The sequence below is a fragment of the Antechinus flavipes genome, chromosome 3, assembly GCF_016432865.1.
Source record: "Antechinus flavipes isolate AdamAnt ecotype Samford, QLD, Australia chromosome 3, AdamAnt_v2, whole genome shotgun sequence".
NCBI classification, from domain to species: Eukaryota; Metazoa; Chordata; class Mammalia; order Dasyuromorphia; family Dasyuridae; genus Antechinus; species Antechinus flavipes.
In genome coordinates, this window is record NC_067400.1 from 81,713,900 (window position 1) to 81,738,073 (window position 24,174).

The window sequence follows — 24,174 nt, forward strand, 5'->3', positions numbered from 1 at the left end:
CTAAAGTATGCTTAAAAATAAATTATTATTTTCTTACTATGACTATGGTCAATCATCCCCTTTCTTTGCCCTTTAATTTCTTCCCTTCTCCTCCTCCCATCCCCAGCAGCAACCAATTGTTGATGGTTGACTTTCTGAAAATTTTTGGGCCACTGGTCACTTGGTTTTGTCCACAGTACCCCAGGCTAGGCTTTTCATTGATATTTCCTTAAGATCTGACCTTCATCCGTCTCCTTATATGCATTTTTAAAAGTATTTTTATTGGTCTCTACGGCCTCTCTTGGCTATGGCTATCTTTGGATGCTTCATTGATTTACCACTGCTGTGTTTCTGTTGATTGGGATGTTCCAGAAGCAAATAATCTCTTCTGATATGGCTTTCTTTTTAAAATGATTTGTATGCCTCCCAATTATTGAATATCCATTTTTCCTTCATATATGGTAAAGCTCACTTTTACCATGTAGGTCATTCTGGAATGCATCCTGTGCTTCATTTTTCTTAGAAACTCATTATTATTCTATTCCCTCCTAAGTTTTCTTGTGGATGTAGAATAGTCTTGCATTATTAGGATCCCCTTTCCTTGGTTTTGAAGATCTTTCTCTTGATGCTTGCAGAACTTTTTTTCTGATTTGAATTTAATTGCTATATGTTTTGGATTTTTTTTTTGGAGGTGACCTGTGAGTTATTTCACTTGGTATTTGATTTTTTGTGTGTGTAAGTTATTTTCTGCATTGTGGTGTAAAGATTATTATCTTATTTTTCTGGGAGAACCTATGCTTCTCCTCCTTTCAAGATCAGTATATTTTATTATATAACATTTCCTTTTCATGTTAATGCTTTCTATATCTTCCATATTGTCCTTCACTTCCATATATTTGCATTCCCAGTTTGTTGTTCTTGTTCTTTGATGAGATTTGCCATCACAGATTCCAATTTGGTTAGTTATTTTTTTTGGTTGTTTTTAATTCTGCCCCTTATTTTTGCTGTTGGGCCATCAATTATGCTTATAATTCTCATTTCCCTTTTGAACCACTCAGAAAGAGTATATTGTGGTTCCTTGTTCTTAAATTCCAAAACACCTACTGTATCATCAAGTGTTGGATCATTTTCCTTTGTTTTTCAGTATTTACTCATAAATACTTGAATTTGTTTAATAGATTGGAAGACCATTTTTCCTGCTGTTCTTAATGTTTTCCTAGTTGACTTTCCAGTATGTCTTTCAGATTAATTTACATGTGTATCTTTCAAGTTCTTTATGTTTTCTTCTTTTGAAAATTTTTGGTAATTTCAGTCCTTTTTATATTCCCGATTTTTCCTGATTTTCCCTTTCTGACCCTGTGTCCCCTATGATGATGATTTCCTTGGAGGAGGGATCTCAAAACATCTCAGCTTCCTTCCAATTGGTTAATTCATGATTCACCAGCATAGGTCTCTTCCTAAACTATTGGGTGATGCACTGAATTAATCTAGAATTATGAAACCTAAACTTTCCATTGTAAATAGGAAACTGGATGCAAGTCTTTCCATAATATGTCTTCCATTTACTCTATATGCCAAGGAAGCCTCTGGTCTCAGGTATCTCTGTTCAAAAATAAATTCAACATTAAGAGGTTCTAGAATGGCATTATAAATTATTCCTCCAGTAATGAAAAGGTAAGACAGCATTACAGTACCAAGATGTACACCAACATAACTGATAGCATGTAGGCCCAAGGCACTTTTTCAACTTCAGATTGGGATACTTAAGGACTACGAAAAGCAGCCAATATAATATGTCTCTGGTTTAACTGCACTATATGGTGGTCCCAAGCCCCTTGTTTGAAGCACTGGTAGAGCTGCCACTGCCCATCCTCTGCAGCACTGGAAACTTGATTAATTTTGAATGTTCTGACTGATAAAATAACATTATAAATACTGTAGGGCTCCTAGACTATAATATTCTTAGAAGAGATACCCTCATGATAGCAATACATGATAGCAATTGCAGAACTAAGTTTATTCCAGATTGTGAGATTGTGCTATGCCATGCAATATGCAAAGCAGTGAGAATAAAAGACAAAAAGAAATGGTCCTTGAGCTCCAGGAGCTTATATTCTATGGGAAGAAAAACTTGTACCCATAATAAGTACATGCAAATTATTTACAAAATGAAAAACAAGATGTTGGGAGTTGCTATCAATGAGGAGTTCAAGAGGCCTCTCTTATAAAAAGTTGTACTTCAACTTGAGGTGAGCATATATTCTAATTATGAAAGACTAGCAGTCAAAGGCATGGTGTGAATAGGAATTGAAATGTATTCTGTGAGGTAGACAATGGCAGACAGAACTATTTTATTGGCAGAACTAGAGTAAACTGTCACATTGAATGCTGCCAGGAGATAAACACTGTCCTTGATTCAGCATGTTCCTCCACTTCAATCATCATTTAAGCATTACCAGATCTAAATAGACTATTGAAGACTATCAAGTCTTCAGACCTATCAAGGTGCCAGACATCACTGAGAGGTGGTGAATTTGGGTACTTCAGAGTTGAAGGAGGCACTTGGACTAGACCTAAGTCAGCCAAAATCTAATTTAATCAGATCAGGCAAAAATTGAAAAATGTCAAAATAATATGTTAGCTTCTGGTACAGGAAGGTTTTAAAATATTATAACAATGATAGAGGTGGTTCTGGGAAGTTGGGAACTGGCAATGAATGTACTATCAATTAGAGGTATGGCACTCTTTTGAGAAAACTAATGGTGCAATACTAGGAGTAGAGTTAATTATGTTATTGGTATGAGACAATATGCACATAGATCATTCCATACACAGTACAATTAAGGATGATGAGCCTTTTTATATTTTAGCAAGGCATAAATATTTTCTCTTTATTAATCCAAGAAGTTAACTATAATTATTTTTTTCTAATAGGGTTCTTGGTGAATATTGTTTTTTATTGTTTGCTGTTCTTATTACTATGCCAGGTGGTAGATGAAATGACTGAGAAAACAAAGATTCAAGCTTCCAAGCATATCAATTTGTTAAATAATGCATGCCAATTTCAAAATAAACTAGTTCCAGGCCTTTCCTCAACTTTGGCACTGGCCTCTGAATAAAGGGCGTGGAGGGAGATCTTAATGCATTGAAGACCAGTTAATTAAAAGAAAACTATCAATTATCTTAAAAAATTAGGTAATCTGATTTCTGATTGAATGAAAGATTAGAGACATTGCAAATTGGGAGAGGGAAAGTGAACAGGTATTACTCCATGAAATCAAAAAAATAGGTGTCCTATTCTCCTCAAGTGTCTGGAAAAAGTAAAAGAACATACAAATAATCAATAGAGGGCCAGTTTTTAGATGTATCCTGGGTTACGTGAGATGTATTATTGTGAGAAGCCTTGCATCAATCTTCACATATGACTGAGGTCTCTGGTCAGTATAATCTAGATCTTTGTTAAATGGATCTCTGAGCAAAAATTAGCTACTTGTAAGGGATAAACAGTGTAACAAATTCCTCTCACAATTCCCACAGTTGAATAAAGTTTTCTTACAAGACAGAATTGAACTAGACATATAATTGCATAGAAAGGAAATTCAGCAAGCTCCAGAATTGAGTCATAAGATGGAATCAATATAGTTCACCTCCATTTACCACTACTTCTTGCTGTTTTAATCTCCTCATTACCTAAAGAGATTTATTAAATATATTTGTGTGGGTTTTAAATGTTATATGTTGTATCTTGTTAATAGTCATAAGATTCATATTTATCACATAAACTATCACTGAAATAACACTTATATATCAGCATTTTTGTAGGAAAAACTAGAATAGAAGGGAAATCCCCATTTTGCAGAGGAGGAAACTGAGAATTAGAAAGGTTAGATGATTTATTTATCCATTAGCATGGAGCTATTAAGTCTCTTATTGAGGATCTTAACCCAAGTCTGCATACTCCAAGTTTGACTAGATAGAGAGACTTTGGAGGAAAGTGAAGATTAGTTTGAGCTAAAAAAGTTGGAAAATATTTCATAGACAAGAGAATTCTTAAACAGACAACAATTGCCTCCGTCTAATTCACATCTAATCAGTTAAATTATTGACAAAAATTATAAAATATTTTCACAATCCATTGCCATATCTGTATTCCTACTATTATCACACTAGTATGGGCTTTGATTGCCACTGGATATTAAAAAAAAAATCTAACTATAACTTCTCTTTGCTTTCTTTTTTTTTTTAATTTTTATTTAATAATTACTTTATATTGACAGAATCCATGTCAGGGTAATTTTTTTACAACATTATCCCTTGCACTCATTTCTGTTCCGATTTTTCCCCTCCCTCCCTCCACCCCCTCCCCTAGATGGCAAGCAGTCCTATGTATGTTGGATATGTTGCAGTATATCCTAGATACAATATATGTTTGCAGAACCGAACAGTTCTCTTGTTGCACAGGGAGAATTGGATTCAGAAGGTATAAATAACCCGGGAAGAAAAACAAAAATGCAGATAGTTCACATTCGTTTCCCAGTGTTCTTTCTTTGGGTGTAGCTGCTTCTGTCCGTCATTTATCAATTGAAACTCAGGTCTCTTTGTCAAAGAAATCCACTTCCATCAAAATATGTCCTCATACAATATCGTTGTTGAAGTGTATAATGATCTCCTGGTTCTGCTCATTTCACTCAGCATCAGTTCATGTAAGTCTCGCCAGTCCTCTCTGTATTCATCCTGCTGGTCATTTCTTACAGAACAATAATATTCTATAACATTCATATACCACAATTTACCCAGCCATTCTCCAATTGATGGGCATCCATTCATTTTCCAGTTTCTAGCCACTACAAATAGGGCTGCTACAAACATTTTGGCACATACAGGTCCCTTTCCCTTCTTTAGTATTTCTTTGGGATATAAGCCCAATAGAAACACTGCTGGGTCAAAGGGTATGCACAATTTGATAACTTTTTGGGCATAATTCCAGATTGCTCTCCAGAATGGTTGGATTCGTTCACAACTCCACCAACAATGCATCAGTGTCCCAGTTTTCCCGCATCCCCTCCAACATTCATCATTATTTTTTCCTGTCATCTTAGCCAATCTGACAGGTGTGTAGTGGTATCTCTGAGTTGTCTTAATTTGCATTTCTCTGATCAATAATGATTTGGAACACTTTCATATGAGTGGTAATAGTTTCAATTTCATCATCTGAAAATTGTCTGTTCATATCCTTTGACCATTTATCAATTGGAGAATGGCTTGATTTCTTATAAATTTGAGTCAGTTCTCTATATATTTTGGAAATGAGGCCTTTATCAGAACCTTTAACTGTGAAGATGTTTTCCCAGTTTGTTGCTTCCCTTCTAATCTTGTTTGCATTAGTTTTGTTTGTACAAAGGCTTTTTAATTTGAAGTAATCAAAATTTTCTATTTTGTGATCAGTAATGGTCTCTAGTTCATCTTTGGTCACAAATTTCTTTCTCCTCCACAAGTCTGAGAGATAAACTATTCTATGTTCCTCTAATTTATTTATAATCTCGTTCTTTATGCCTAGGTCATGGACCCATTTTGATCTTATCTTGGTATATGGTGTTAAGTGTGGGTCCATGCCTAATTTCTGCCATACTAATTTCCAATTATCCCAGCAGTTTTTATCAAATAATGAATTCTTATCCCAGAAGTTAGGGTCTTTGGGTTTATCAAACACTAGATTGCTATAGTTGACTATTCTGTCTTGTGAACCTAACCTTTCCCACTGATCCACTAATCTATTTCTTAGCCAATACCAAATGGTTTTGGTGACTGCTGCTTTATAATATAATTTTAGATCAGGTACAGCTAGGCCGCCTTCATTTGATTTTTTTTTCATTAATTCCCTTGAGAGTCTCGACTTTTTATTGTTCCATATGAATTTTGTTGTTATTTTTTCTAGATCATTAAAATATTTTCTTGGAAGTCTGATTGGTATAGCACTAAATAAATAGATTAGTTTAGGGAGTATTGTCATCTTTATTATGTTCGCTCAGCCGATCCAAGAGCACTTAATATTTTTCCAATTATTTAAGTCTGACTTTATTTGTGTGGAGACTTTTTTATAATTTTGCTCATATAATTCCTGACTTTCCTTTGGTAGATAGATTCCTAAATATTTTATGGTATCAACAGTTATTCTGAATGGAATTTCTCTTTGTATCTCTTGCTGTTGGGTTTTGTTGGTGATGTATAAAAATGCTGAGGATTTATGGGGATTTATTTTGTAGCCAGCTACTTTGCTAAAATTATGAATTATTTCTAATAGCTTTTTAGTAGAATCTCTGGGGTTCTCTAGGTATACCATCATATCATCTGCAAAGAGTGATAGTTTGGTTTCCTCATTGCCTACTCTAATTCCTTTAATATCTTTCTCGACTCTTATTGCCGAGGCTAGTGTTTCTAATACGATATTAAATAATAATGGTGATAGTGGGCAACCTTGCTTCACTCCAGATCTTACTGGGAAAGGTTCCAGTTTTTCCCCATTGCATATGATGCTTACTGATGGTTTTAAATATATGCTTCTGACTATTTTAAGGAAAAGTCCATTTATTCCTATGCTATCAAGTGTTTTTATTAGGAATGGATGTTGGATTTTATCAAATGCTTTTTCTGCATCTATTGAGATGATCATATGGTTTTTGTTTGTTTGGTTATTGATATAGTCAATTATGCTAATAGTTTTCCTAATATTGAACCAGCCCTGCATTCCTGGTATAAATCCTACTTGATCATAATGTATTATCCTGGGGATGATTTTCTGTAATCTTTTTGCTAATATTTTATTTAAGATTTTAGCATCAATATTCATTAGGGAGATTGGTCTATAATTTTCTTTCTCTGTTTTCAGCCTACCTGGTTTAGGTATTAATACCATGTCTGTGTCATAAAAGGAGTTTGGTAGGACTCCTTCAATCCCTATTTTTTCAAATAGTTTATTTAGCATTGGAGTTAATTGTTCTTTAAATGTTTGGTAGAATTCACATGTAAATCCATCTGGTCCTGGGGATTTTTTCTTAGGGAGTTGATTGATAGTTTGTTCTATTTCTTTTTCTGAGATGGGACTGTTTAGGATATTTACTTCTTCCTCTGTTAGTTTGGGCAAGCTATATTTTTGGAGGTATTTTTCTATTTCATTTAAGTTGTCGAATTTATTGGCATAAAGTTGGGCAAAGTAATTCCTAATTATTGCTCTAATTTCCTCTTCGTTAGTGGCGAGTTCTCCCTTTTCATTTTTAAGACTAACAATTTGATTTTCCTCTTTCCTTTTTTTAATCAGATTTACTAAGGGTTTGTCTATTTTGTTGGTTTTTTCATAGAACCAACTCTTCGTTTTATTAATTAATTCAATAGTTTTTTTACTTTCAATTTTATTGATCTCTCCTTTTATTTTTAGAATTTCAAATTTAGTGTTTGACTGGGGGTTTTTAATTTGTTCCTTTTCTAGCATTTTTAGTTGCAAGCCCAATTCATTGACCTTCTCTTTCTCTATTTTATACAAATAGGCCTCTAGAGATATGAAATTTCCCCTTATTACCGCTTTGGCTGCATCCCATACATTTTGGTATGATGTCTCATTATTATCGTTTTCTTGAGTGAAGTTATTAATTATGTCTATGACTTGCTGTTTCACCCAATCATTCTTTAGTATGAGATTATTTAGTTTCCAATTATTTTTTGGTCTACTCCCCCCTGGCTTTTTGTTGAATGTAATTTTCATTGCATTGTGGTCTGAAAAGGCTGCGTTTACTATTTCTGCCTTACTGCATTTGAGTTTGAGGTTTTTATGTCCTAATATATGGTCAATTTTTGTATAGGTTCCATGAACTGCTGAAAAGAAAGTGTATTCCTTTCTGTCTCCATTACATTTTCTCCAGAGATCTATCATATCTAACTTTTCTAGTATTCTATTTACCTCTTTGACTTCTTTCTTATTTATTTTGTGGTTTGATTTATCTAATTCTGAGAGTGCAAGGTTAAGATCTCCCACTATTATAGTTTTACTGTCTATTTCTTCTTGCAGCTCTCTTAGTTTTGGTGCATATATGTTTAATATAGATAGTGCTTCATTATCCATGCTACCCTTTAGCAAGATATAGTGCCCTTCCTTATCTCTTTTAATTAGATCAATTTTTGCTTTAGCTGGATCTGAGATCAGGATGGCTACCCCTGCTTTTTTGACTTCACCTGAAGCATAGTAGATTTTGCTCCAACTTTTTACCTTTAACCTGCATGTATCTCCCCGCTTCAGGTGTGTTTCCTGTAAACAACATATTGTAGGATTCTGGCTTTTAATCCATTCTGCTAACCGCTTCCTCTTTATGGGGGAGTTTACCCCATTCACATTTATGGTTAGAATGACCAATTCTGTATTACTTGCCATCTTGTTAACCCCGGTTTATGCTTTTCTCCCTTCTTTCCCCTTTGTCCTCCTTCACCCCTCTTCCCAGTATTAAGCTTGTGAGCACCACTTGCTTCTCACAGCCTTCCTTTTTTAGTATCCCTCCCCCCCCCGCCTTAGAGTTCCTCCCCCTATCTTACCCCTTTCCCTCCCAGTTTCCGTATTCCCTTCCGCTTAGCTTATTCCTTCCCTTTTCACTTTTCCCTTCTCACTTTTCAATGAGGTGGGAGAAGTTTCACCATAGATTGAATATGTCTTAAGATTTTTCACTTAAAGCCAATTCTGAAGGCAGTAAGATACCCACTATATTCTTCCCCCTCCATTCTTTCTCTCAGATATATTAGGTTTCCTTTGCCTCTTCATGAGATGTAGTACCCCCACTTTACTCTTTTTCTGGTACAATGTCCTTTCCACATCAGTTTCTAGAACAAGGTATACATGTATTCTTTATACATCTTTATATCAGAAATATAGTTCCCAAGATTAATCTTTACCTTTTTAGATTTCTCTTGAGTTCTATATTTGTAGATCAAACTTTTTGTTAAGTTCTGGCTTTTTCACCAAAAATAGGTGGAATTCGCTTACTTCGTTGAATGTCCATCTTCTTCCCTGGAAAAAGATGCTCATTCTCGCTGGTTAAGTTATTTTTGGTTGCATACCAAGTTCCTTAGCCTTTCGGAATATCATATTCCAGGCCCTTCGATCCTTTAATGTGGATGCTGCCAGATCCTGGGTGATCCTTATTGTGGCTCCTTGATACTTGAATTGGGTTTTTCTAGCCACTTGCAATATTTTTTCCTTCATCTGAGGGTTCTGGCATTTGGCCACTATATTCCTTGGTGTTTTGATTTTAGGATCCCTTTCAGTGGGTGATCGATGAATCCTTTCAATGTTTATTTTTTCCTCTGTTCCTATGACTTCTGGGCAGTTCTCTTTGATAATTTCCTGGAAAATAGTGTCCAGGCTCTTTTTTTCATCATGTTTTTCTGGGAGTCCAATGATTCTCAGATTGTCTCTCCTGGATCCATTTTCCAGGTCTGTTGTCTTCCCCAGAAGATATTTCACATTCTTTTCCATTGTTTGATTTTTTTGGATTTGCTTGACTGATTCTTCTTGTCTCCTCGAGTCATTCAATTCCAATTGTTCAATTCTGATTTTCAGTGAAGTATTTTCTTCACTCACTTTTTAAAAATCTTTTTCTAATTGTCCCATTGAGTTCTTTTGTTCTATGAAATTTTTTTCCATTTCGCCAATTTTGTTTTTTAGAGAGCTATTTTCTGTTTCCAGTTCAACAATCCTATTTTTCAAGGATTTTATTTCTTTATCCACTCTCTCTTTAACTGACTTCTCCAGGCTCTTTTGCCAAGCCTCCCATTTTTCTTCTAGCTCCCTTGTGAGAGCCTTTTTAATTACTTCTATGAGGTTCATCTGTGCTGAGGAACAGATGATCTCCTCCTTTGGGGATTCACTTGGAGACTGTCTGTTTTTAGTCTCCTCAGGATTTAGAGTCTGCTCTCTATCTGTGTAGAAGCTGGCAAGGGTTAAAGTCCTCTTCAGTTTCTTGCTCATTCTGTCTAATAATCAAAGACAAACTAGCAAAGAAAAAAAGAAAAAACTGGAGTCTTTCTTTGGGGGAGGGGCTGGGTGTGTTATCGAGCTTCCTCTCCAAACTGCAGTGGGCAGCAGTGAGGCACTAGCCCGACTGTGCTGCGCCTGCGCTCTGAGATCCCAGAGCGTGCTGAGTGACTGGGGGGGGGGGGGGGGGAGGTGCTGGCCAGGTCCCAAGAGACTCCAGCTGTTTGGGGTTGTGTTCTTCACCCCCGGTGTTTTTAGCTTCTCTGCTGGGCTGCTGACTTGCTGCCGGAGCAAAGTATCCAAACCTGTAGCGAAGCTCTCCCCGCAGAGACGGCTGCGATCACTCCCCACCCCCTCTCCCGTCTGCTCCCGTGCTCTCGCTGCCGCTGCCCTCAGCCTGCGCCCGATCTAAAACCGTCCCAGCCCTCCAGTAAAGACAGACCTTTCTTGGCGAATCTCAAGGATGGCTTCTCTTGGTAACTATTTGTGGGTTTTTTTTTTTTTCAGTCAAGCATTAATTCAGGCTTGTAATGAAATGGATAGTGAGAGAAAGCACGGAGCTTACACAGCTGTGTGCCTCCTCTCCGCCATCTTAACCGGAAGTCCTTCTCTTTGCTTTCTTGATCAAAATTTGGTTTAATACATTTTCTTGTTCGTTGTGGAGGTGTATTACGTGAGCTGGATAAAAATTCTGACTCACTCTATTATCTTGACTGTTCCCTATTTCTCTTTCTTTATGGATATTCACTCCCTGAAAAAGTATGTCTATCCTTGAAACTTAAGTGATCACTTATGTGCAGTTTATTTAGATTGAATCACACTCAAACAACACTGATTGAAACAAAATTTTTAACTTCCTTTTGTCCATCCTGGGGCATTTTCCTTGTCTCTAGGCAGCCTGATGACCCTCCATCCAGAGGTTGCTAGACTTTGTTGGCACACTCCTCAACTATACTTACTGCAGCTCAGAACTCCCAAACTGACTTATCAGCTTCATCCTCCCCAGCAGCAGATAACTATTTCTATCACATACAATATCTGGAGTGCTTGCTCACTAAGTATCATTACAGTTCAGCTCTTTGAAGAGCTTAGAATGTATATTAGTGTGAAACAATTTAGAGAGCTCTAAACTTATTAAGAATGATGATCCAGGCACAATTTATTTAACACTTTAAGAGATAACAATCCTGTGAAAAGGGTAAAGCAGTAGCCATTTAGCTAAAGAGAGGATATGGCAGGGATCCTTTTCCTTTATGAGAGAGCAGTGAATTAGAAGTAGAGTATAGGTAGGTGGACTTTTTTGGAGACTGGCAGTAGTTCAGGTAGAGAGTAGTAAATAAGCAGTTGTGGAGTCAAGAATAAAATGGGAAAGGTGATAAGGGATAGATTTTGGAGATATGATCTGCTATATTTGGTTATTGATTTGATATGAAGAATAAGGAGGAAGAATTAAAGATGATACTTAGGTTTTGAACCTGCTCAAAAACCTGTTGGGGCAGTGAGGTGGCCTAGTGAATTGAGCACTGACCCTGGAGTTAAGAAAATGGGAATTCAATTCCAGGTCTCAGACACTTGACACTTACTAGTTGTGTGACTGTGGATAAGTCACTTAACCACTATTGCTTTGGGAGAGGGAAGGAGAGAGGGAGGGAGAGGAAGAGAGAGAGAGAGGTCTTTGAAAAGAGAATTTTAGACATGTCTAATTTGAGGTGCTAATGAAAAACATATTGTTGGACAGTTTGAAGTTATATATCCGTATGAAGACTAAAAAAATGTCATTGGATTTGATAACTAGAAGTTGGTGGTGATTATTAAAAAATGAGTTTCTCTAGTGTGGTGCAGATGGAATTCAAAGAATATGGGGCTAAGAGGCTGGAGACATCAGATATAGGACAACTTTTTTGAAAAGCTTGGTCTTGACTAGGAAGATAGAGATGGATAGTTTAGAAAGGTCAAAAGAAAACTTTTTAGAATTGGGGAGCTATTATTGACAAATATTGGAAGGAACTAGTCAAAAAGAAGTGATTTATAAGATTTTTAGATGTAGAAGAGAATTTAGAGATTATCTAATCCTTTCTCATTACAAATAAGGAAATAAACTCAGCTAGGATTTGCCCAAAGTCACACATGTACTAAGCAACAAAATCAGGATTTCAATCTAGGGGTTAATTCTAGATCCAGTGCTCTTGCTGCTACATCACTGCATTGTAGTGAGTTGAAGATGATAGAAAGAAAGAGAGAGAGAGAAATGGGGAGAAGGGAAGAAAGGAGAATGGGGAGGATTGCTGTCAGTGAGTGAGTTTAGTCTTAGAAATAGGAGGCAAAGTAATTTATTGTAAGTAGGGGTAGGAATGAGGAGAATGGGATTTTGATAAGAGAGAAGAAGGTTCATAATAGTACAATCATGGAAATGAGAAGAGAGCCAATATAAGTACAGTAGGGAAGAAACAGGCAGAAACTGAGGCTCTGGACTTCAGGTAGGTGATAATGCAGGCTATATTGATAGTGATGTATTGTAAATTTATATGAAGCAAAGTCAGTTTTATTTTTTGAATTTGGCACAACAGAGAAATTGAATAGTCTTTGAGTAGTGTTAGAGGATCCAGGTAAAGATTAAGAATTGTGGTCTCTAGAATATGTGCTATGAAAATAAGTTCATAACACAGAAAAGAGTTTGGGGGCAATTGCAGATTCTTTTACTAACAGGGTTTGAAGGTTTCTTACATAGTAATTCTCTCTTTTGAGAGAGAATAATTCAAATTTCTATGGACTTCACTGTGTAAACTTTGAAGAAATAAAACTTACTGAGCCAAAATGCTAATTTTATTGAATGTTTGTGTTATTAACCCCATAGTTAATGTTGAAATTAACTATCTTATAGAAATGAGCCACTGTTGAGATTTTTTAGACTGTATTATCAAACCAAATGAGATATCTGTATACTTATCAGGGCAGTTGTGATATACAGAACAAGTGTGTGTGATAGAGGCTTCATTCACATATTTGGTACAATGATGTCAAAACCTACCATACATTTAGCTTGCATTAATTAAACCATTACAGCGATGGAAAGGGGGGAAGAGAATGGAGGGAGAAAGGAAGAAACAGAGAGAAAGACAGAGACACCCATCTCAGGATAAGGTCATATGGGAGTTTGAAATATATTCTTTTTTTTTTTTTGTCTCAGTTCTTTAATACCTTTCAGTTTGAGCATCTTGCCACAATGAGTGTGTCTAAAATCCCCTCTTCTGTTTTCTCACAATAGAGACTTTCTATCTTTGTAAATATCTAATCATATAAACAATATATATAAATTGCATTATTTCATATTTACAATAGTTAAAGTTGTTTGCTAATATACTAAGCATTGAGGATACAACAAAACACAAAAATATAGTTCTTACTTTCAAGAGACTCATATTAAGATGATAGTTACAATGTGCAAATAACTATGTATACATAAGAGGTACAGCTTAAATGAAAGATAATGACAGAGGGAAAACACTAGTAGTAAACTTATACAGAAGGTGGGATGTTAGCTGAATCATGAAGGAAGCCAAGAAATGGAGTTGATGAGAGCATTCCAACCATGGTGAATATATGGAGTTAAGACTCATGTTGGGAATTTCATGGACGTGTGAAGAACAGCAAGAGGCCACTATCCTGGGATTATTGTGTGTGGAAGGGGAGAAAATTGTAAGAAAACTGAAAAAAAAAAAATAGAAAGGATCCATATTGAGAGAGAGAATTTTAATAAGGAGTCATTTGAGTTTATTGCCTAGAGATGTGATAAGCAGAATTTCTCATTAGGAAATCACTTTTTGAGTGAGACATTGACAAAGTTTGGGGAAAGATTTGAGAAAGGGAGAACAAATCTGAATTATAGACCTATTTTAATAAGTTTATGCATTGAATGAGACATCATATAAGGTTGTATCTGGTGATCGAGATGAAAAGACTTTAAAAAGACTTATGAAAGAAAGAAACTAAAATAATTATCCAAAACTGATATAAAAATAAGGAATAAAAAAGAATTGTTCAAGTTTGAAGAAAATGTATGGGGAAAAATACATACCTAAATAAAAAGGAAAATTAGAGATAAACACAAAGGCATAAATCCTGGGAAATTAAATAATTCCTGTAGTACTTAAAATTCTATAAAGTAGAGATCCATTCCTAGAAAATAGTTTGTGAGTGACTTTTCTTTCTAAAAATTTGATCCAAAGTCTGTAATTTCTATTTATGGCTAGAGTCAGACAGGTAACCTGTATTACAGTTATTGTATGAAAATGTCTATTTGGATATAGAATTTCTTCCAGGTGGATTTTGATTGTCTTTCCTGAGGATAACTCCTTATATTTGTCAACTAGCTTATTGAAAGGATGATATTTTATAGTATTGTGCTTTATCTGCCATATTGTGGCATCTTTGCAATTTTGCCTAATTAGGTGTTTAATCTTTCTCATCTCAGAAAGATCATCTTTATTCACGTATTTGGTATAATGATGTCAAAAATCTTACATACATTTAGCTTGTAGTGGAAATGGAGAGAAATAGGCAGATACACACACACACACACACACACACACACACACACACAGAATAAGATCAGAGGAGACTTTGAAATATGTTTTCTTTTTTTAATCTCAGCTCTTGACTGCCTCTCAGTTTGAACATCTTGCCACAGTGAGTGTGTCTAGAATCTCCTCTTCAGTATTCTCATAGACGATACATTCAATTTGCTTATTCTAAGAGAAGACAGTCTTAGTTGCTTTTCCTAGCTTTCTAGGTCAGATTAAAGACCCTTATTGTATTCCCATTGACTTCTCTTGCCACATAATGAGCAGGAAGAAGAAATACTTATGTGATGGTGTGATTGCCATCCAATGTAGCTGTACTTTATGTATGAAACCCTCCCTCTCAGAAAAAAATGTCCTGGTAATCATCTATTTCTCTGGCCTTAGTTAATTCTTTACCCATTTTTGTTTTTCCAATTTTGATTCCTCTGGTTATGATGAAAAATAAAATTATTATTGTCATTGTTGAGGTAACTACATCAGATTCATCAACTTTATCATTTAGACTTCTCTCTTTAATATTTTATTTATTTGATTTTTCAATTAATAAGCATTTATTTTCTTCTCCCTCACATCAAAACCCAATTTAAAATTTAAAAAATACATGTCAAAAATGTATTACACTTCTTCTTTTAAAAAAACAAAACTATTTAGTTGAGCACAATCTGGTATGATACACTATAATGTATAATACAGGCAAGCAATTTGATAGAGATTATATAAGGATAATCATACAAAACATCATTTTAGCCATGTTGTAAAAGAAAATATAGACCCCCCCCCAAAAAAAAAAAAAACCAAAATAATTAGTAACTTTAAAAGTATTTTTCAATCTGCCTTCATATTCCATCATTTTTTTCTTGGGAAGCGGTTAGCATTTTTCAACAATTCAATTGTTTTGAGTTGTATTGCTAAAAAGAAAGAACTCTTTCACAGTTGAGCAATGTACAATATTGCTCTTACTACATATACTACTCTCTTGCTTCTCCTCATTTCACTTTGTCATTTTGTAAGACTTCTCAGAGACAATTTTTTCCCTTTAAGAGAAATTCATGTTTTGTTGACTGTAGAAAAATTATAACTGTTTTTTTTTTGTAATAGTGGTGGTGGGTGCAAATCATAACTAGGCAGGACAGAGCCTAAAGAACTAGGAATTCTCAAGTTTCTGACAGCCTAAAAATTTTTAATGTTTCATAACCAAAATCTGAAAAGGAGTTCATCATTTGTAATTTGGCTTTTGTAGTATTGCACATAAAAGGACAGCAAGAGAAGTTTAAAAAGAATTCTTAGATTTTTAAATTTTGAATGTGAATGCATTTTTTTCTCATGACCAACTATAGGTGTATAAGTTTTAAGGACCTTTTAAATTTTTATTTTTATTTCAAGGTAATTAGGATTAAGTAACTTGCCCAGGGTCACATAGCTAGTTAAATGTCAAATGTCTACGATCACATCTGAACTCAGGTCCTCAGGGCCGGTGCTTTACTCAGTGCCACCTACCTGCCATTTTAAGTGCCTTTTTAAAAAATACTCTACTATTGAAAGGACAGTGGTGTTTAGATTTTAAATAATATTCCATATATACACATATACATATTTTAAAGGTTACTTTCTAATTTAGCATAGAGCTTTTTTTCCCCTCACTGAATTATTATTATTATTATTTTACATCTTATAAATTCTTTGAACTTAATAATAGTTTTCATAAAACTGCTTATAAAATAAATGATAGGTTATGTTACTGAGCAAGAGTATAAGGTACAATTAAAAGTTTTCCTGAAAGTAAGTCAAGACTCTCTTCGTCAGTAGAATTTAATTCATTATGATTTTTCCTATCTTCAGCTATCTTTGAGATTGAAGAGCACAGTTTTCATATAAAGTAGCTTTTAAGTAGAATTTATGGAAACAAATCTCCCCCCTTTATTTTACATATGAAATAGCTTTTTAAAAGACTTCCATTTCTTGTCATTTTGAGCAATTTCTTCATAAAGAGATTAGTCATGAGTGAATGAAAAATTAATTATTAAACATTTACTGGGTTTTAAGCACTGAGTTAAGTACTGGGGATGCAAATAAAAACAAGACAGTCTATGCTTTTAAGGAGTTCAGATTATAATGAATAGTTATCTTTCATCTCACCCGAGCTTTATGATTAGTCAGATTGTCAGTGAGAGAAGAGTAAATAGGGAGATCATAACTGCAGTGACAAGTATATGTAGTCCTGGAGAGGTTCTGGGACTGTGCACAAAGGTGAAAGAAAAAGAAAAGTACCAGATAGGAACAGTTCTTACCAGCCTCCTGGCAATCTGTCAAATGTTTAGATTGCTCAAGTAAGTTTTTCAGAAATGATTGTTGTTGTTTTTCTTTGCAATATTGTGATTACTGTGTAGCATAATGTATAATTGTTACTCTTTACATTTTTCTTCTGGATCTGTTTACTTCATTCTGCATCAGTTCTTTAGGCAAGTCTTTTCACACACACACACACACACACAAGTTTGGATTGTAAAGCCTGCTATACTTGGAGGTTTCAAGTTGTAAGTAAAATGTATTTGTTTTAGATTAAAAGAGAAGAATATTAGGTTATTCTAGACCTTGAGATCAAAAAAAAATATATATATATACTGCCATTTCAGGTGCCACCTAATATATTGCTCAAACATTATGACTTCTGATTATGTAAATTGGCTTTAGATTTTTTTTTAGAGTAATTCTATTAAGGCTGGTTCTATTATGCTCATCTTAGGTTTTTTAATTACATATTTGTGTTAATATTGTATAAAAACATTATTAAGCTATTTTAATGGACTGTTCAATATGCCATATTTACTCTTACAGTTTCCTTCCTTTTCTTAGAAAGATATTTTAAACTATTTGGTTAGAAATATGACATGGAGTATAGAAATTTTGTTATAGTTCAGATTATGCAATACATTTGAGTCGATAGCTCATTAAGCTGGTCCATGTATCTTGGACAGAAATGTCATATGGACAATAAGCTAGGATAAGCCCAGAATTGAGTCATAAAGGAGCATAGAGCAGCCTGGAATACATTTGGCAAGTTGCAAAATTCTTCAACAATTTCAAGTTGCTCTTTTAACAAAAACCAGTCTATTGAAAACTGATATCTTTATAGTTGTACAGCATTGTGATATAGTGGATAAAGAGCAGGCCTCAGAGTTAAGAACAATCTATATGAAGTTGCTTTCTTTAGATAACTGTGGATGATCTTGTAGATGAGTGAACCTTTCTAGGGAGTAAACTTCCCCATCTCAGGAATACTCCCTGCATTATACAATACTTTATAAAATTGAAGTGTCTGCTATATATGCTAGGTAGCATCTTGGAAGAGATAACTAATTTTCTTTTTTAATAAATGAAGATACTGAGGTTCATAGTTTCCTCATTCTAAAATGAGAAGATTGAACTAGATGACCTTTAAAAGTCTATGATTCATTACCTTCATATACTATAATTTATTCAACCATTCCCCAACTGATGGACATCCATTCAGTTTCCAGGTCCTTGACACTACAAAAGGGGCTACTACAAACATTTTTGCACATGTGGGTTCTTTTCCCTTTTTTATGATCTTTTTAGGGTCCAATAAAGACACTGCTAGATCAAAGGTGGCAAAGAAATTTAACAATCATAGGAGAGCGTTCCAAATGTAGGGAATCAAGAAGTCCCTGATATGTGTGCGAGAGAACAAATTTACCTGTTTGGCAAAAGACTAGAGTATATGGAGAGAAGTAGAATGAGATAAAGTCGGAAATTTAAATTAGTTCCATTATTTTTCCTTCTGTGATAAAGACATTAAGGGGAGATAGTTATTCCCACTAGACTTTATTCACTTTATTGAATCCAAATGTTACCCTAGGGGATTTTTTCCACACAATAAGCCATATAGTATGACACAGAAAAGAACCTTATACTTTGAGTTAGGTTACCTAGGTTTTAACTCCAGCTCTGTTACTTATTACTTTTATAAATTTTGAAAAGTCACTTCACATCTCTTGGTCTCAAGATCTGAACTTAAGACTTGACTCCAGTGCCTCTTCTTCCAAGAAGCTTTCTCTAAATAGAGGAAAAGAAAATTCATAGATTTTTAGGCTTAGAAGGGATCTTTAAATTATATAGTCTGATCCTGTCATTTTAAATATGAGTATGTTATGAGCTTCAGCACCTTTATATGTAAAACAAGGAGAACAAATTAAATGTACTGGAAGGGACTTTCTAACAACTCTGTAAACTAAGGATATTGAACTAGATGAACTTCTCTTGCAGCTTTAAATCTATTATCTTACATAAAATGACTCTGAACCTTAAGATCTTCTCAGTGTCAAATAATACTAACAGAAATGTAATATCAAATAATAGATATTACAATCTCATGTATTTTAATCATTCTCTTTGCCTGTAAATCTTGCTCGTTTGCTTTTCTTCTTCAGCAGTCCAAATCTATGTTTTCTCCAAGCAGATCTCTTCTAGCTCTGCATTTCTATGGTTACACTTACCTTTCTCATCTAGCTTCTTTGATTACATTAGGCTCAGTGATCTTAACATTGTTTAACATTCTATAGGATTTGTGATCTCTACCACACAGTACTTTATTTTATGCTGATTGAAATTTGTATGATTCTTTCAGGTCTAACCTAGCTCTCAAATTATATTAAAAACTCATATGCAAGAATTCTTACTTCCCATAGAAGTTAGTATTTTAGGCAATACATTCTTTGATTCCTTTTCATGTTATCTAAGAAAATCCTACAGTTAACACAAATTTGGATACTATAAAAATATTATAGGATCCTAGATTTAGAATATGGCAGGATTTAATCCAACCCCCATTTTACAATTGAGAAAACTGAGACCAGGAGACGTTAATACCTTGCCCTCTTTATTTTCTTGATTTTGCTTCCCACATTTTCCCTCATAGATAATAGCAAAATGTGACCCTAAATTTGTTTTGTCTCCATGAGGATATAATCAGTCAAGTGAGATATATTTGAAGATCTTTTACATTTTGTTCATTAGTTCAAGTGTGACTAGATATCTCAAGGAGAAACAATAACACTAGGAAAAACCACACCTTAATAAAATTGCCACCAGACACATCAAATCAAAGGACAGAAATACCCAGCGTTCATAATATTCTGCAAATTTATGAGTTAAGATTAAATCACTTCTTCTTTTCTTGGCTTATCTTAAAATTATTAAGGCCATAAGTAAATTTTTTTTAAAAAATTAAATACTATATATTTAAATTTGCTATTTATTATATTTGCTTTGCATTTCATTTCTTATATTTGAGAGGTGGATTCAGGTCAGAGAGCATAAGATTTAGAAGAAATTAGAAGAACTAAGAAGAACTTAGATGTCCTCTGACCCAACTCATTCATTTTATAGTGGAAAAAACTCAAGTCTAGGAAAATTGAATTATTTGCTTAAGGTCACCCAGGTGGCCTTCCTAGTAGGTGTTAGAGGGATGATTTGAACTCATGTCTTCTGATTCCATGCAATTGAAATTTGTTTTGTATTTGGAACCAAGCATAAATAACTGACTGACTAACTGAAATGGTATCAGATAAAGATCATTTTAGGTAGGAATTGAGTTAAGACACGGGCTGAGTCATAACTAACCAGCTGACCATATTGGATTTTCTTTCTGCTGGTTGCCAAAGAATAAGTATTAAAATAATTTTGTTATGAGCCTAATATTATGTGAGAGTGTGCTACTTTCCTAGTTGTTGCATTTTGAAATCTCTTGACTTCCTTAGAGCATAGGTTGCCACATGTAGTAGAGATTAATTGAAATTTAATAGCTTCTATTCCTCCAAGATCTTAATCTAATAGCCATGTAATAGCTTGTTAACAGGATGTTATCTTCTACCAGAGCATATTTAGAGATTAAGAAAGAACTTATGACTAGAAGATTTCTATTTAAAATAATACTTCATTTTAAAAATGAAAATCACTTCCACTTACTTGTGAACATTTGTCAACCTTCTTCCCCTAGCCACAATGATTTTATATTACTGTCTTTGTGTACCATTACTAGTAATGCATAATACTGGGAAAATTCAAGTTCTGAGGTCCAAAAGCTAACACAGGTTTAATTATTGGGTGAGAAAGAAATCGGAATAATAAGTGTTTTATATTTTAGGGAAAAGGCATTGATTTGTAACTATTACAACTTTTTTTTTGGACACAATAGGTCGGATCTTTTAAGTAGCTAACAAATTAAAATTCATTACAATGCCAATTTTTATAAAAAGCATTCTATAGGTTGCTAATTTTGTGTTTAGAGTAAATAGAAAGTGATTCCTGGTTAGAGAGAGTAGATTTAGAAAAATAGAATCAACCTAGTTCACTTAGAATCTCTTCACTTACATATACTCTTAATAATAGAGGTAAAACAAAATAGTAGTAAAACAGTTTCCATCAGGATTTTTTAAAATCTTTTTAAAATTTTCATTTACCTTTTTTGTTTTTAGAATTCTCTTTAAGAATATACCTACTTGCTCTTCTGTATTAAATACTGTTCTTGCAATCAGAAATGTCTGAGTATAGATTCTACCCCTGATCCTTAGTAGTTGTGAAATAGGGACAGTCTTAACCTCTCAGTCTCATATTGTTTGTCTTAATATTTAAAATGAGCTGAATTTGAATTCTCTTTTGATTTACTGGTAATATGAAGTAAATGATCTAAGAAATACTATATCTTGTAAGTACAAGTGAACTCTGCTACATGGAGGTCTAATTTACAATGGTTGAAACCTAAGAAACAGCAGATCTATGCTAAATTTCTAGAACCTTAGCTCTAGAAAAACTGTGATTGTCTGTGGGGATCATACAAGTAAAGAAAATGGAACGAACCTTCCTTTGTAACAAAGAAAATTAGTTAAGCAAAATTATTTAAAAGTGTGATTTTCTGACATGATATAAATTTGCTTGACTGGTATATTTATCTGCTGAAACAAAAGAGATAAGTTTCACAGTTGGGTCCCTAGAACCATTATTGAAAACAAATATTTTCAACTCTGTTCTGGATAGTTCCATTTTGTTTATTGGATCATATTAAGAGGATGTCATATGAACACTTCAAACTAAAAATGAGGAAGTATAGTACAGTGGAAATACCACTTCGCTGACTCTGAAATTAAAGGACCAACTAGAGGAAGTTAGATCCCAATTTTTACTCTTTCTATCTGTAATGGTCTTGGGCACATGATGTAATATCTCTAGTCTTTAATTTTCTCATTTATAAAATGAGGAGTTTGGACTAGGTGGCTTCTAAATTCCCTTCCACCTCTAGATATTTGATCCTATAAATAAGCAGAGTCTCAGAATCTGAGTTTAATGAAAAGATTCAACAGGCTATAGCTAGGTTTGAATAAGTAAGCTCTAAAAGTAGTCCTAAGTCTTCAAGTCTATGCTTGAAGATCTTTTATGAGAGACTCCTTATGAGGTCTTTCAACTCTGAGTTTTTAATCATTAGGAAGTTTTTCTTTGGTCGAAGCCTAATTTTGTTCATTTACAACCTTACTTGTACTTCTGCCCTTTGGGACTATAGTAGTCTATATGACTACTCCACAAATACTTAAAGACAACTAAAACAATTGTTGTTTTCTTTTTTTGCCCTTCAGGCTAAACATATCTAATTTATCCAATTTGTTTGATCTTTATCCCCTTCTCTTCTTTTTTGCCAGTGACCGTGTACATATCCTAATTATTTGTTAATAAATTTTTCCAATACTCTTCTGACTGGTCTCCCAGTCATTACTATTTCTTTTCTCCTATTGTTACTCATACTCCCCTATGCTTTCAAACAATTGCTACTAGATTTTCTTTGCTAAAACTTAGATGGAATAATGTTATCCTCACCCTTTAAAACAAATATAAACTCGTCTGTCTAGCTTTCAAAAAATAATTTAGTTTTAGTCTACTTTATCTCTTAATACTATTCCTTTAACTTATCCTATATTCCAATAAAATAACTTTATTTTATTTCTATCCCTCCATCTTGGTTGCACACACAAAGAACATGAAATATATTAATTGAAAGTTTGTTGAATGACTACTTAAGATCAAGAACATGAGTCCATTCAGAAATTTATATCTTTGTGATAGGTTCCATATCTTTTTAATGTCTGGTCAGACATTTAAAAAGGATTCACTCTGTAGTAGGATGCCATGTCTGATACTTATTTTTTAGTTGCCACCTGTCTTCTTTTTGTGAAAGTCCATTAGAATTCTATATCATGCACATTTGTTTCTAAATTACAATTTAAAATAGCTTATAAGATCTATCCATATTCTCAGAAATATTGCATAACAGGTTTGGAAATAGTGAAATAATTACATTATGTTTTTCTTTTTAAATGAAGATGGGTAGCCTGAAGTTCTTGTTCAGTTTTAGGCAGAACTTCTCTAATGAGATTACTGCATTTACACATGTATGCATATATAATATAACATATATAATAGTATGTATGTATGTATATGTATGTATATATATATACACACAAAAATATATATATAAAATTTTGTATTTATGTTTGGCCATATTTCTTAGACTCAGATATTTTAACAATATTGTCATTTAATTGTATTTATTATATATATGTTTTAAAACTTTTTCCTTAAACCAATATAAATAACTACCTGAAAGGAAGATTACACTAAACCTTTTGCCTAACAATGTCAATGGTAGCTTTGACTTAACATGGTGTCCACTTTTTACTACTTTGGTATCTATCTATATCTGTCTCTATTTTGATGAGGTACAAATTTTATCTGTTTTGTACTAAATTGTATTCTGACAAATATTAAGGTTCGAGATGATTAGATTTGACTCAGTTCAATGGACAGTCTTTGGATATATTTAAAATGTACCTCAAAAGACTGCAAATTCCGTTTCGGTAAATGATCTTATATGAGATTCAGGGGAGGAGAATATTTTAAAGGAAATTTACAGTGAGTCCTTTTGTAAAGTAAGTAATTATTCCCTAATTGGTCCATGTGGTAAGTTCATATCCTTAAATAGTTTTATTAAAATGAGGCAAACTGATATTCCCAATCCTTAACTTACTCTAGTATTTTAAGGCTCAAATTATTTCAAAGAATTTATCCTTTTAGAACCATTCTCCAGTAATGCAGTTCTTAATTACTAACTAGATGGTCCTGAGCAGTTAATATAGTTTGACATTAGAACTATTGTGAAGGACATTAGCAAGGATTCAAAAGAATTTTATATTATAGCCACAGCAAAATATCTGAACTAGTTCTTTAGTCGTCTCATTTTCCTATTCTCTAGTCATTCCTTTTTTTATTGTCTAAATAATCAGAATTATTAACTGAATCATAATGCCTTGTTAGGTATGCACATTGGTTAGGAAGAAATTCCTTTTGTCAAAATATTTGTAACTAAGTTGTAGCAATATAGAATTTTTTAGATTTTGTTATTTTTACCTTTGATTTGAAGGGACTGCTGTAAAGTGAGATTATATAAAAGATTTTCTAATGGATAAAAGGTGAAAGTATATGTAGTAAAAATAGGAGAAGAAAGTTTGAAAGAAAAACTAATATTTTTTTAAATTAGCA

The 24,174-nt window shown here is 33.7% G+C and overlaps 1 protein-coding gene across 1 annotated transcript in view; it reads left to right on the top strand.

Moving 5' to 3' along the window:
- RAPH1 (Ras association (RalGDS/AF-6) and pleckstrin homology domains 1) overlaps positions 1 to 24,174 on the top strand; it is a 103,995-nt gene that overhangs the window by 9,773 nt on the left and 70,048 nt on the right. The window lies entirely within an intron of this gene.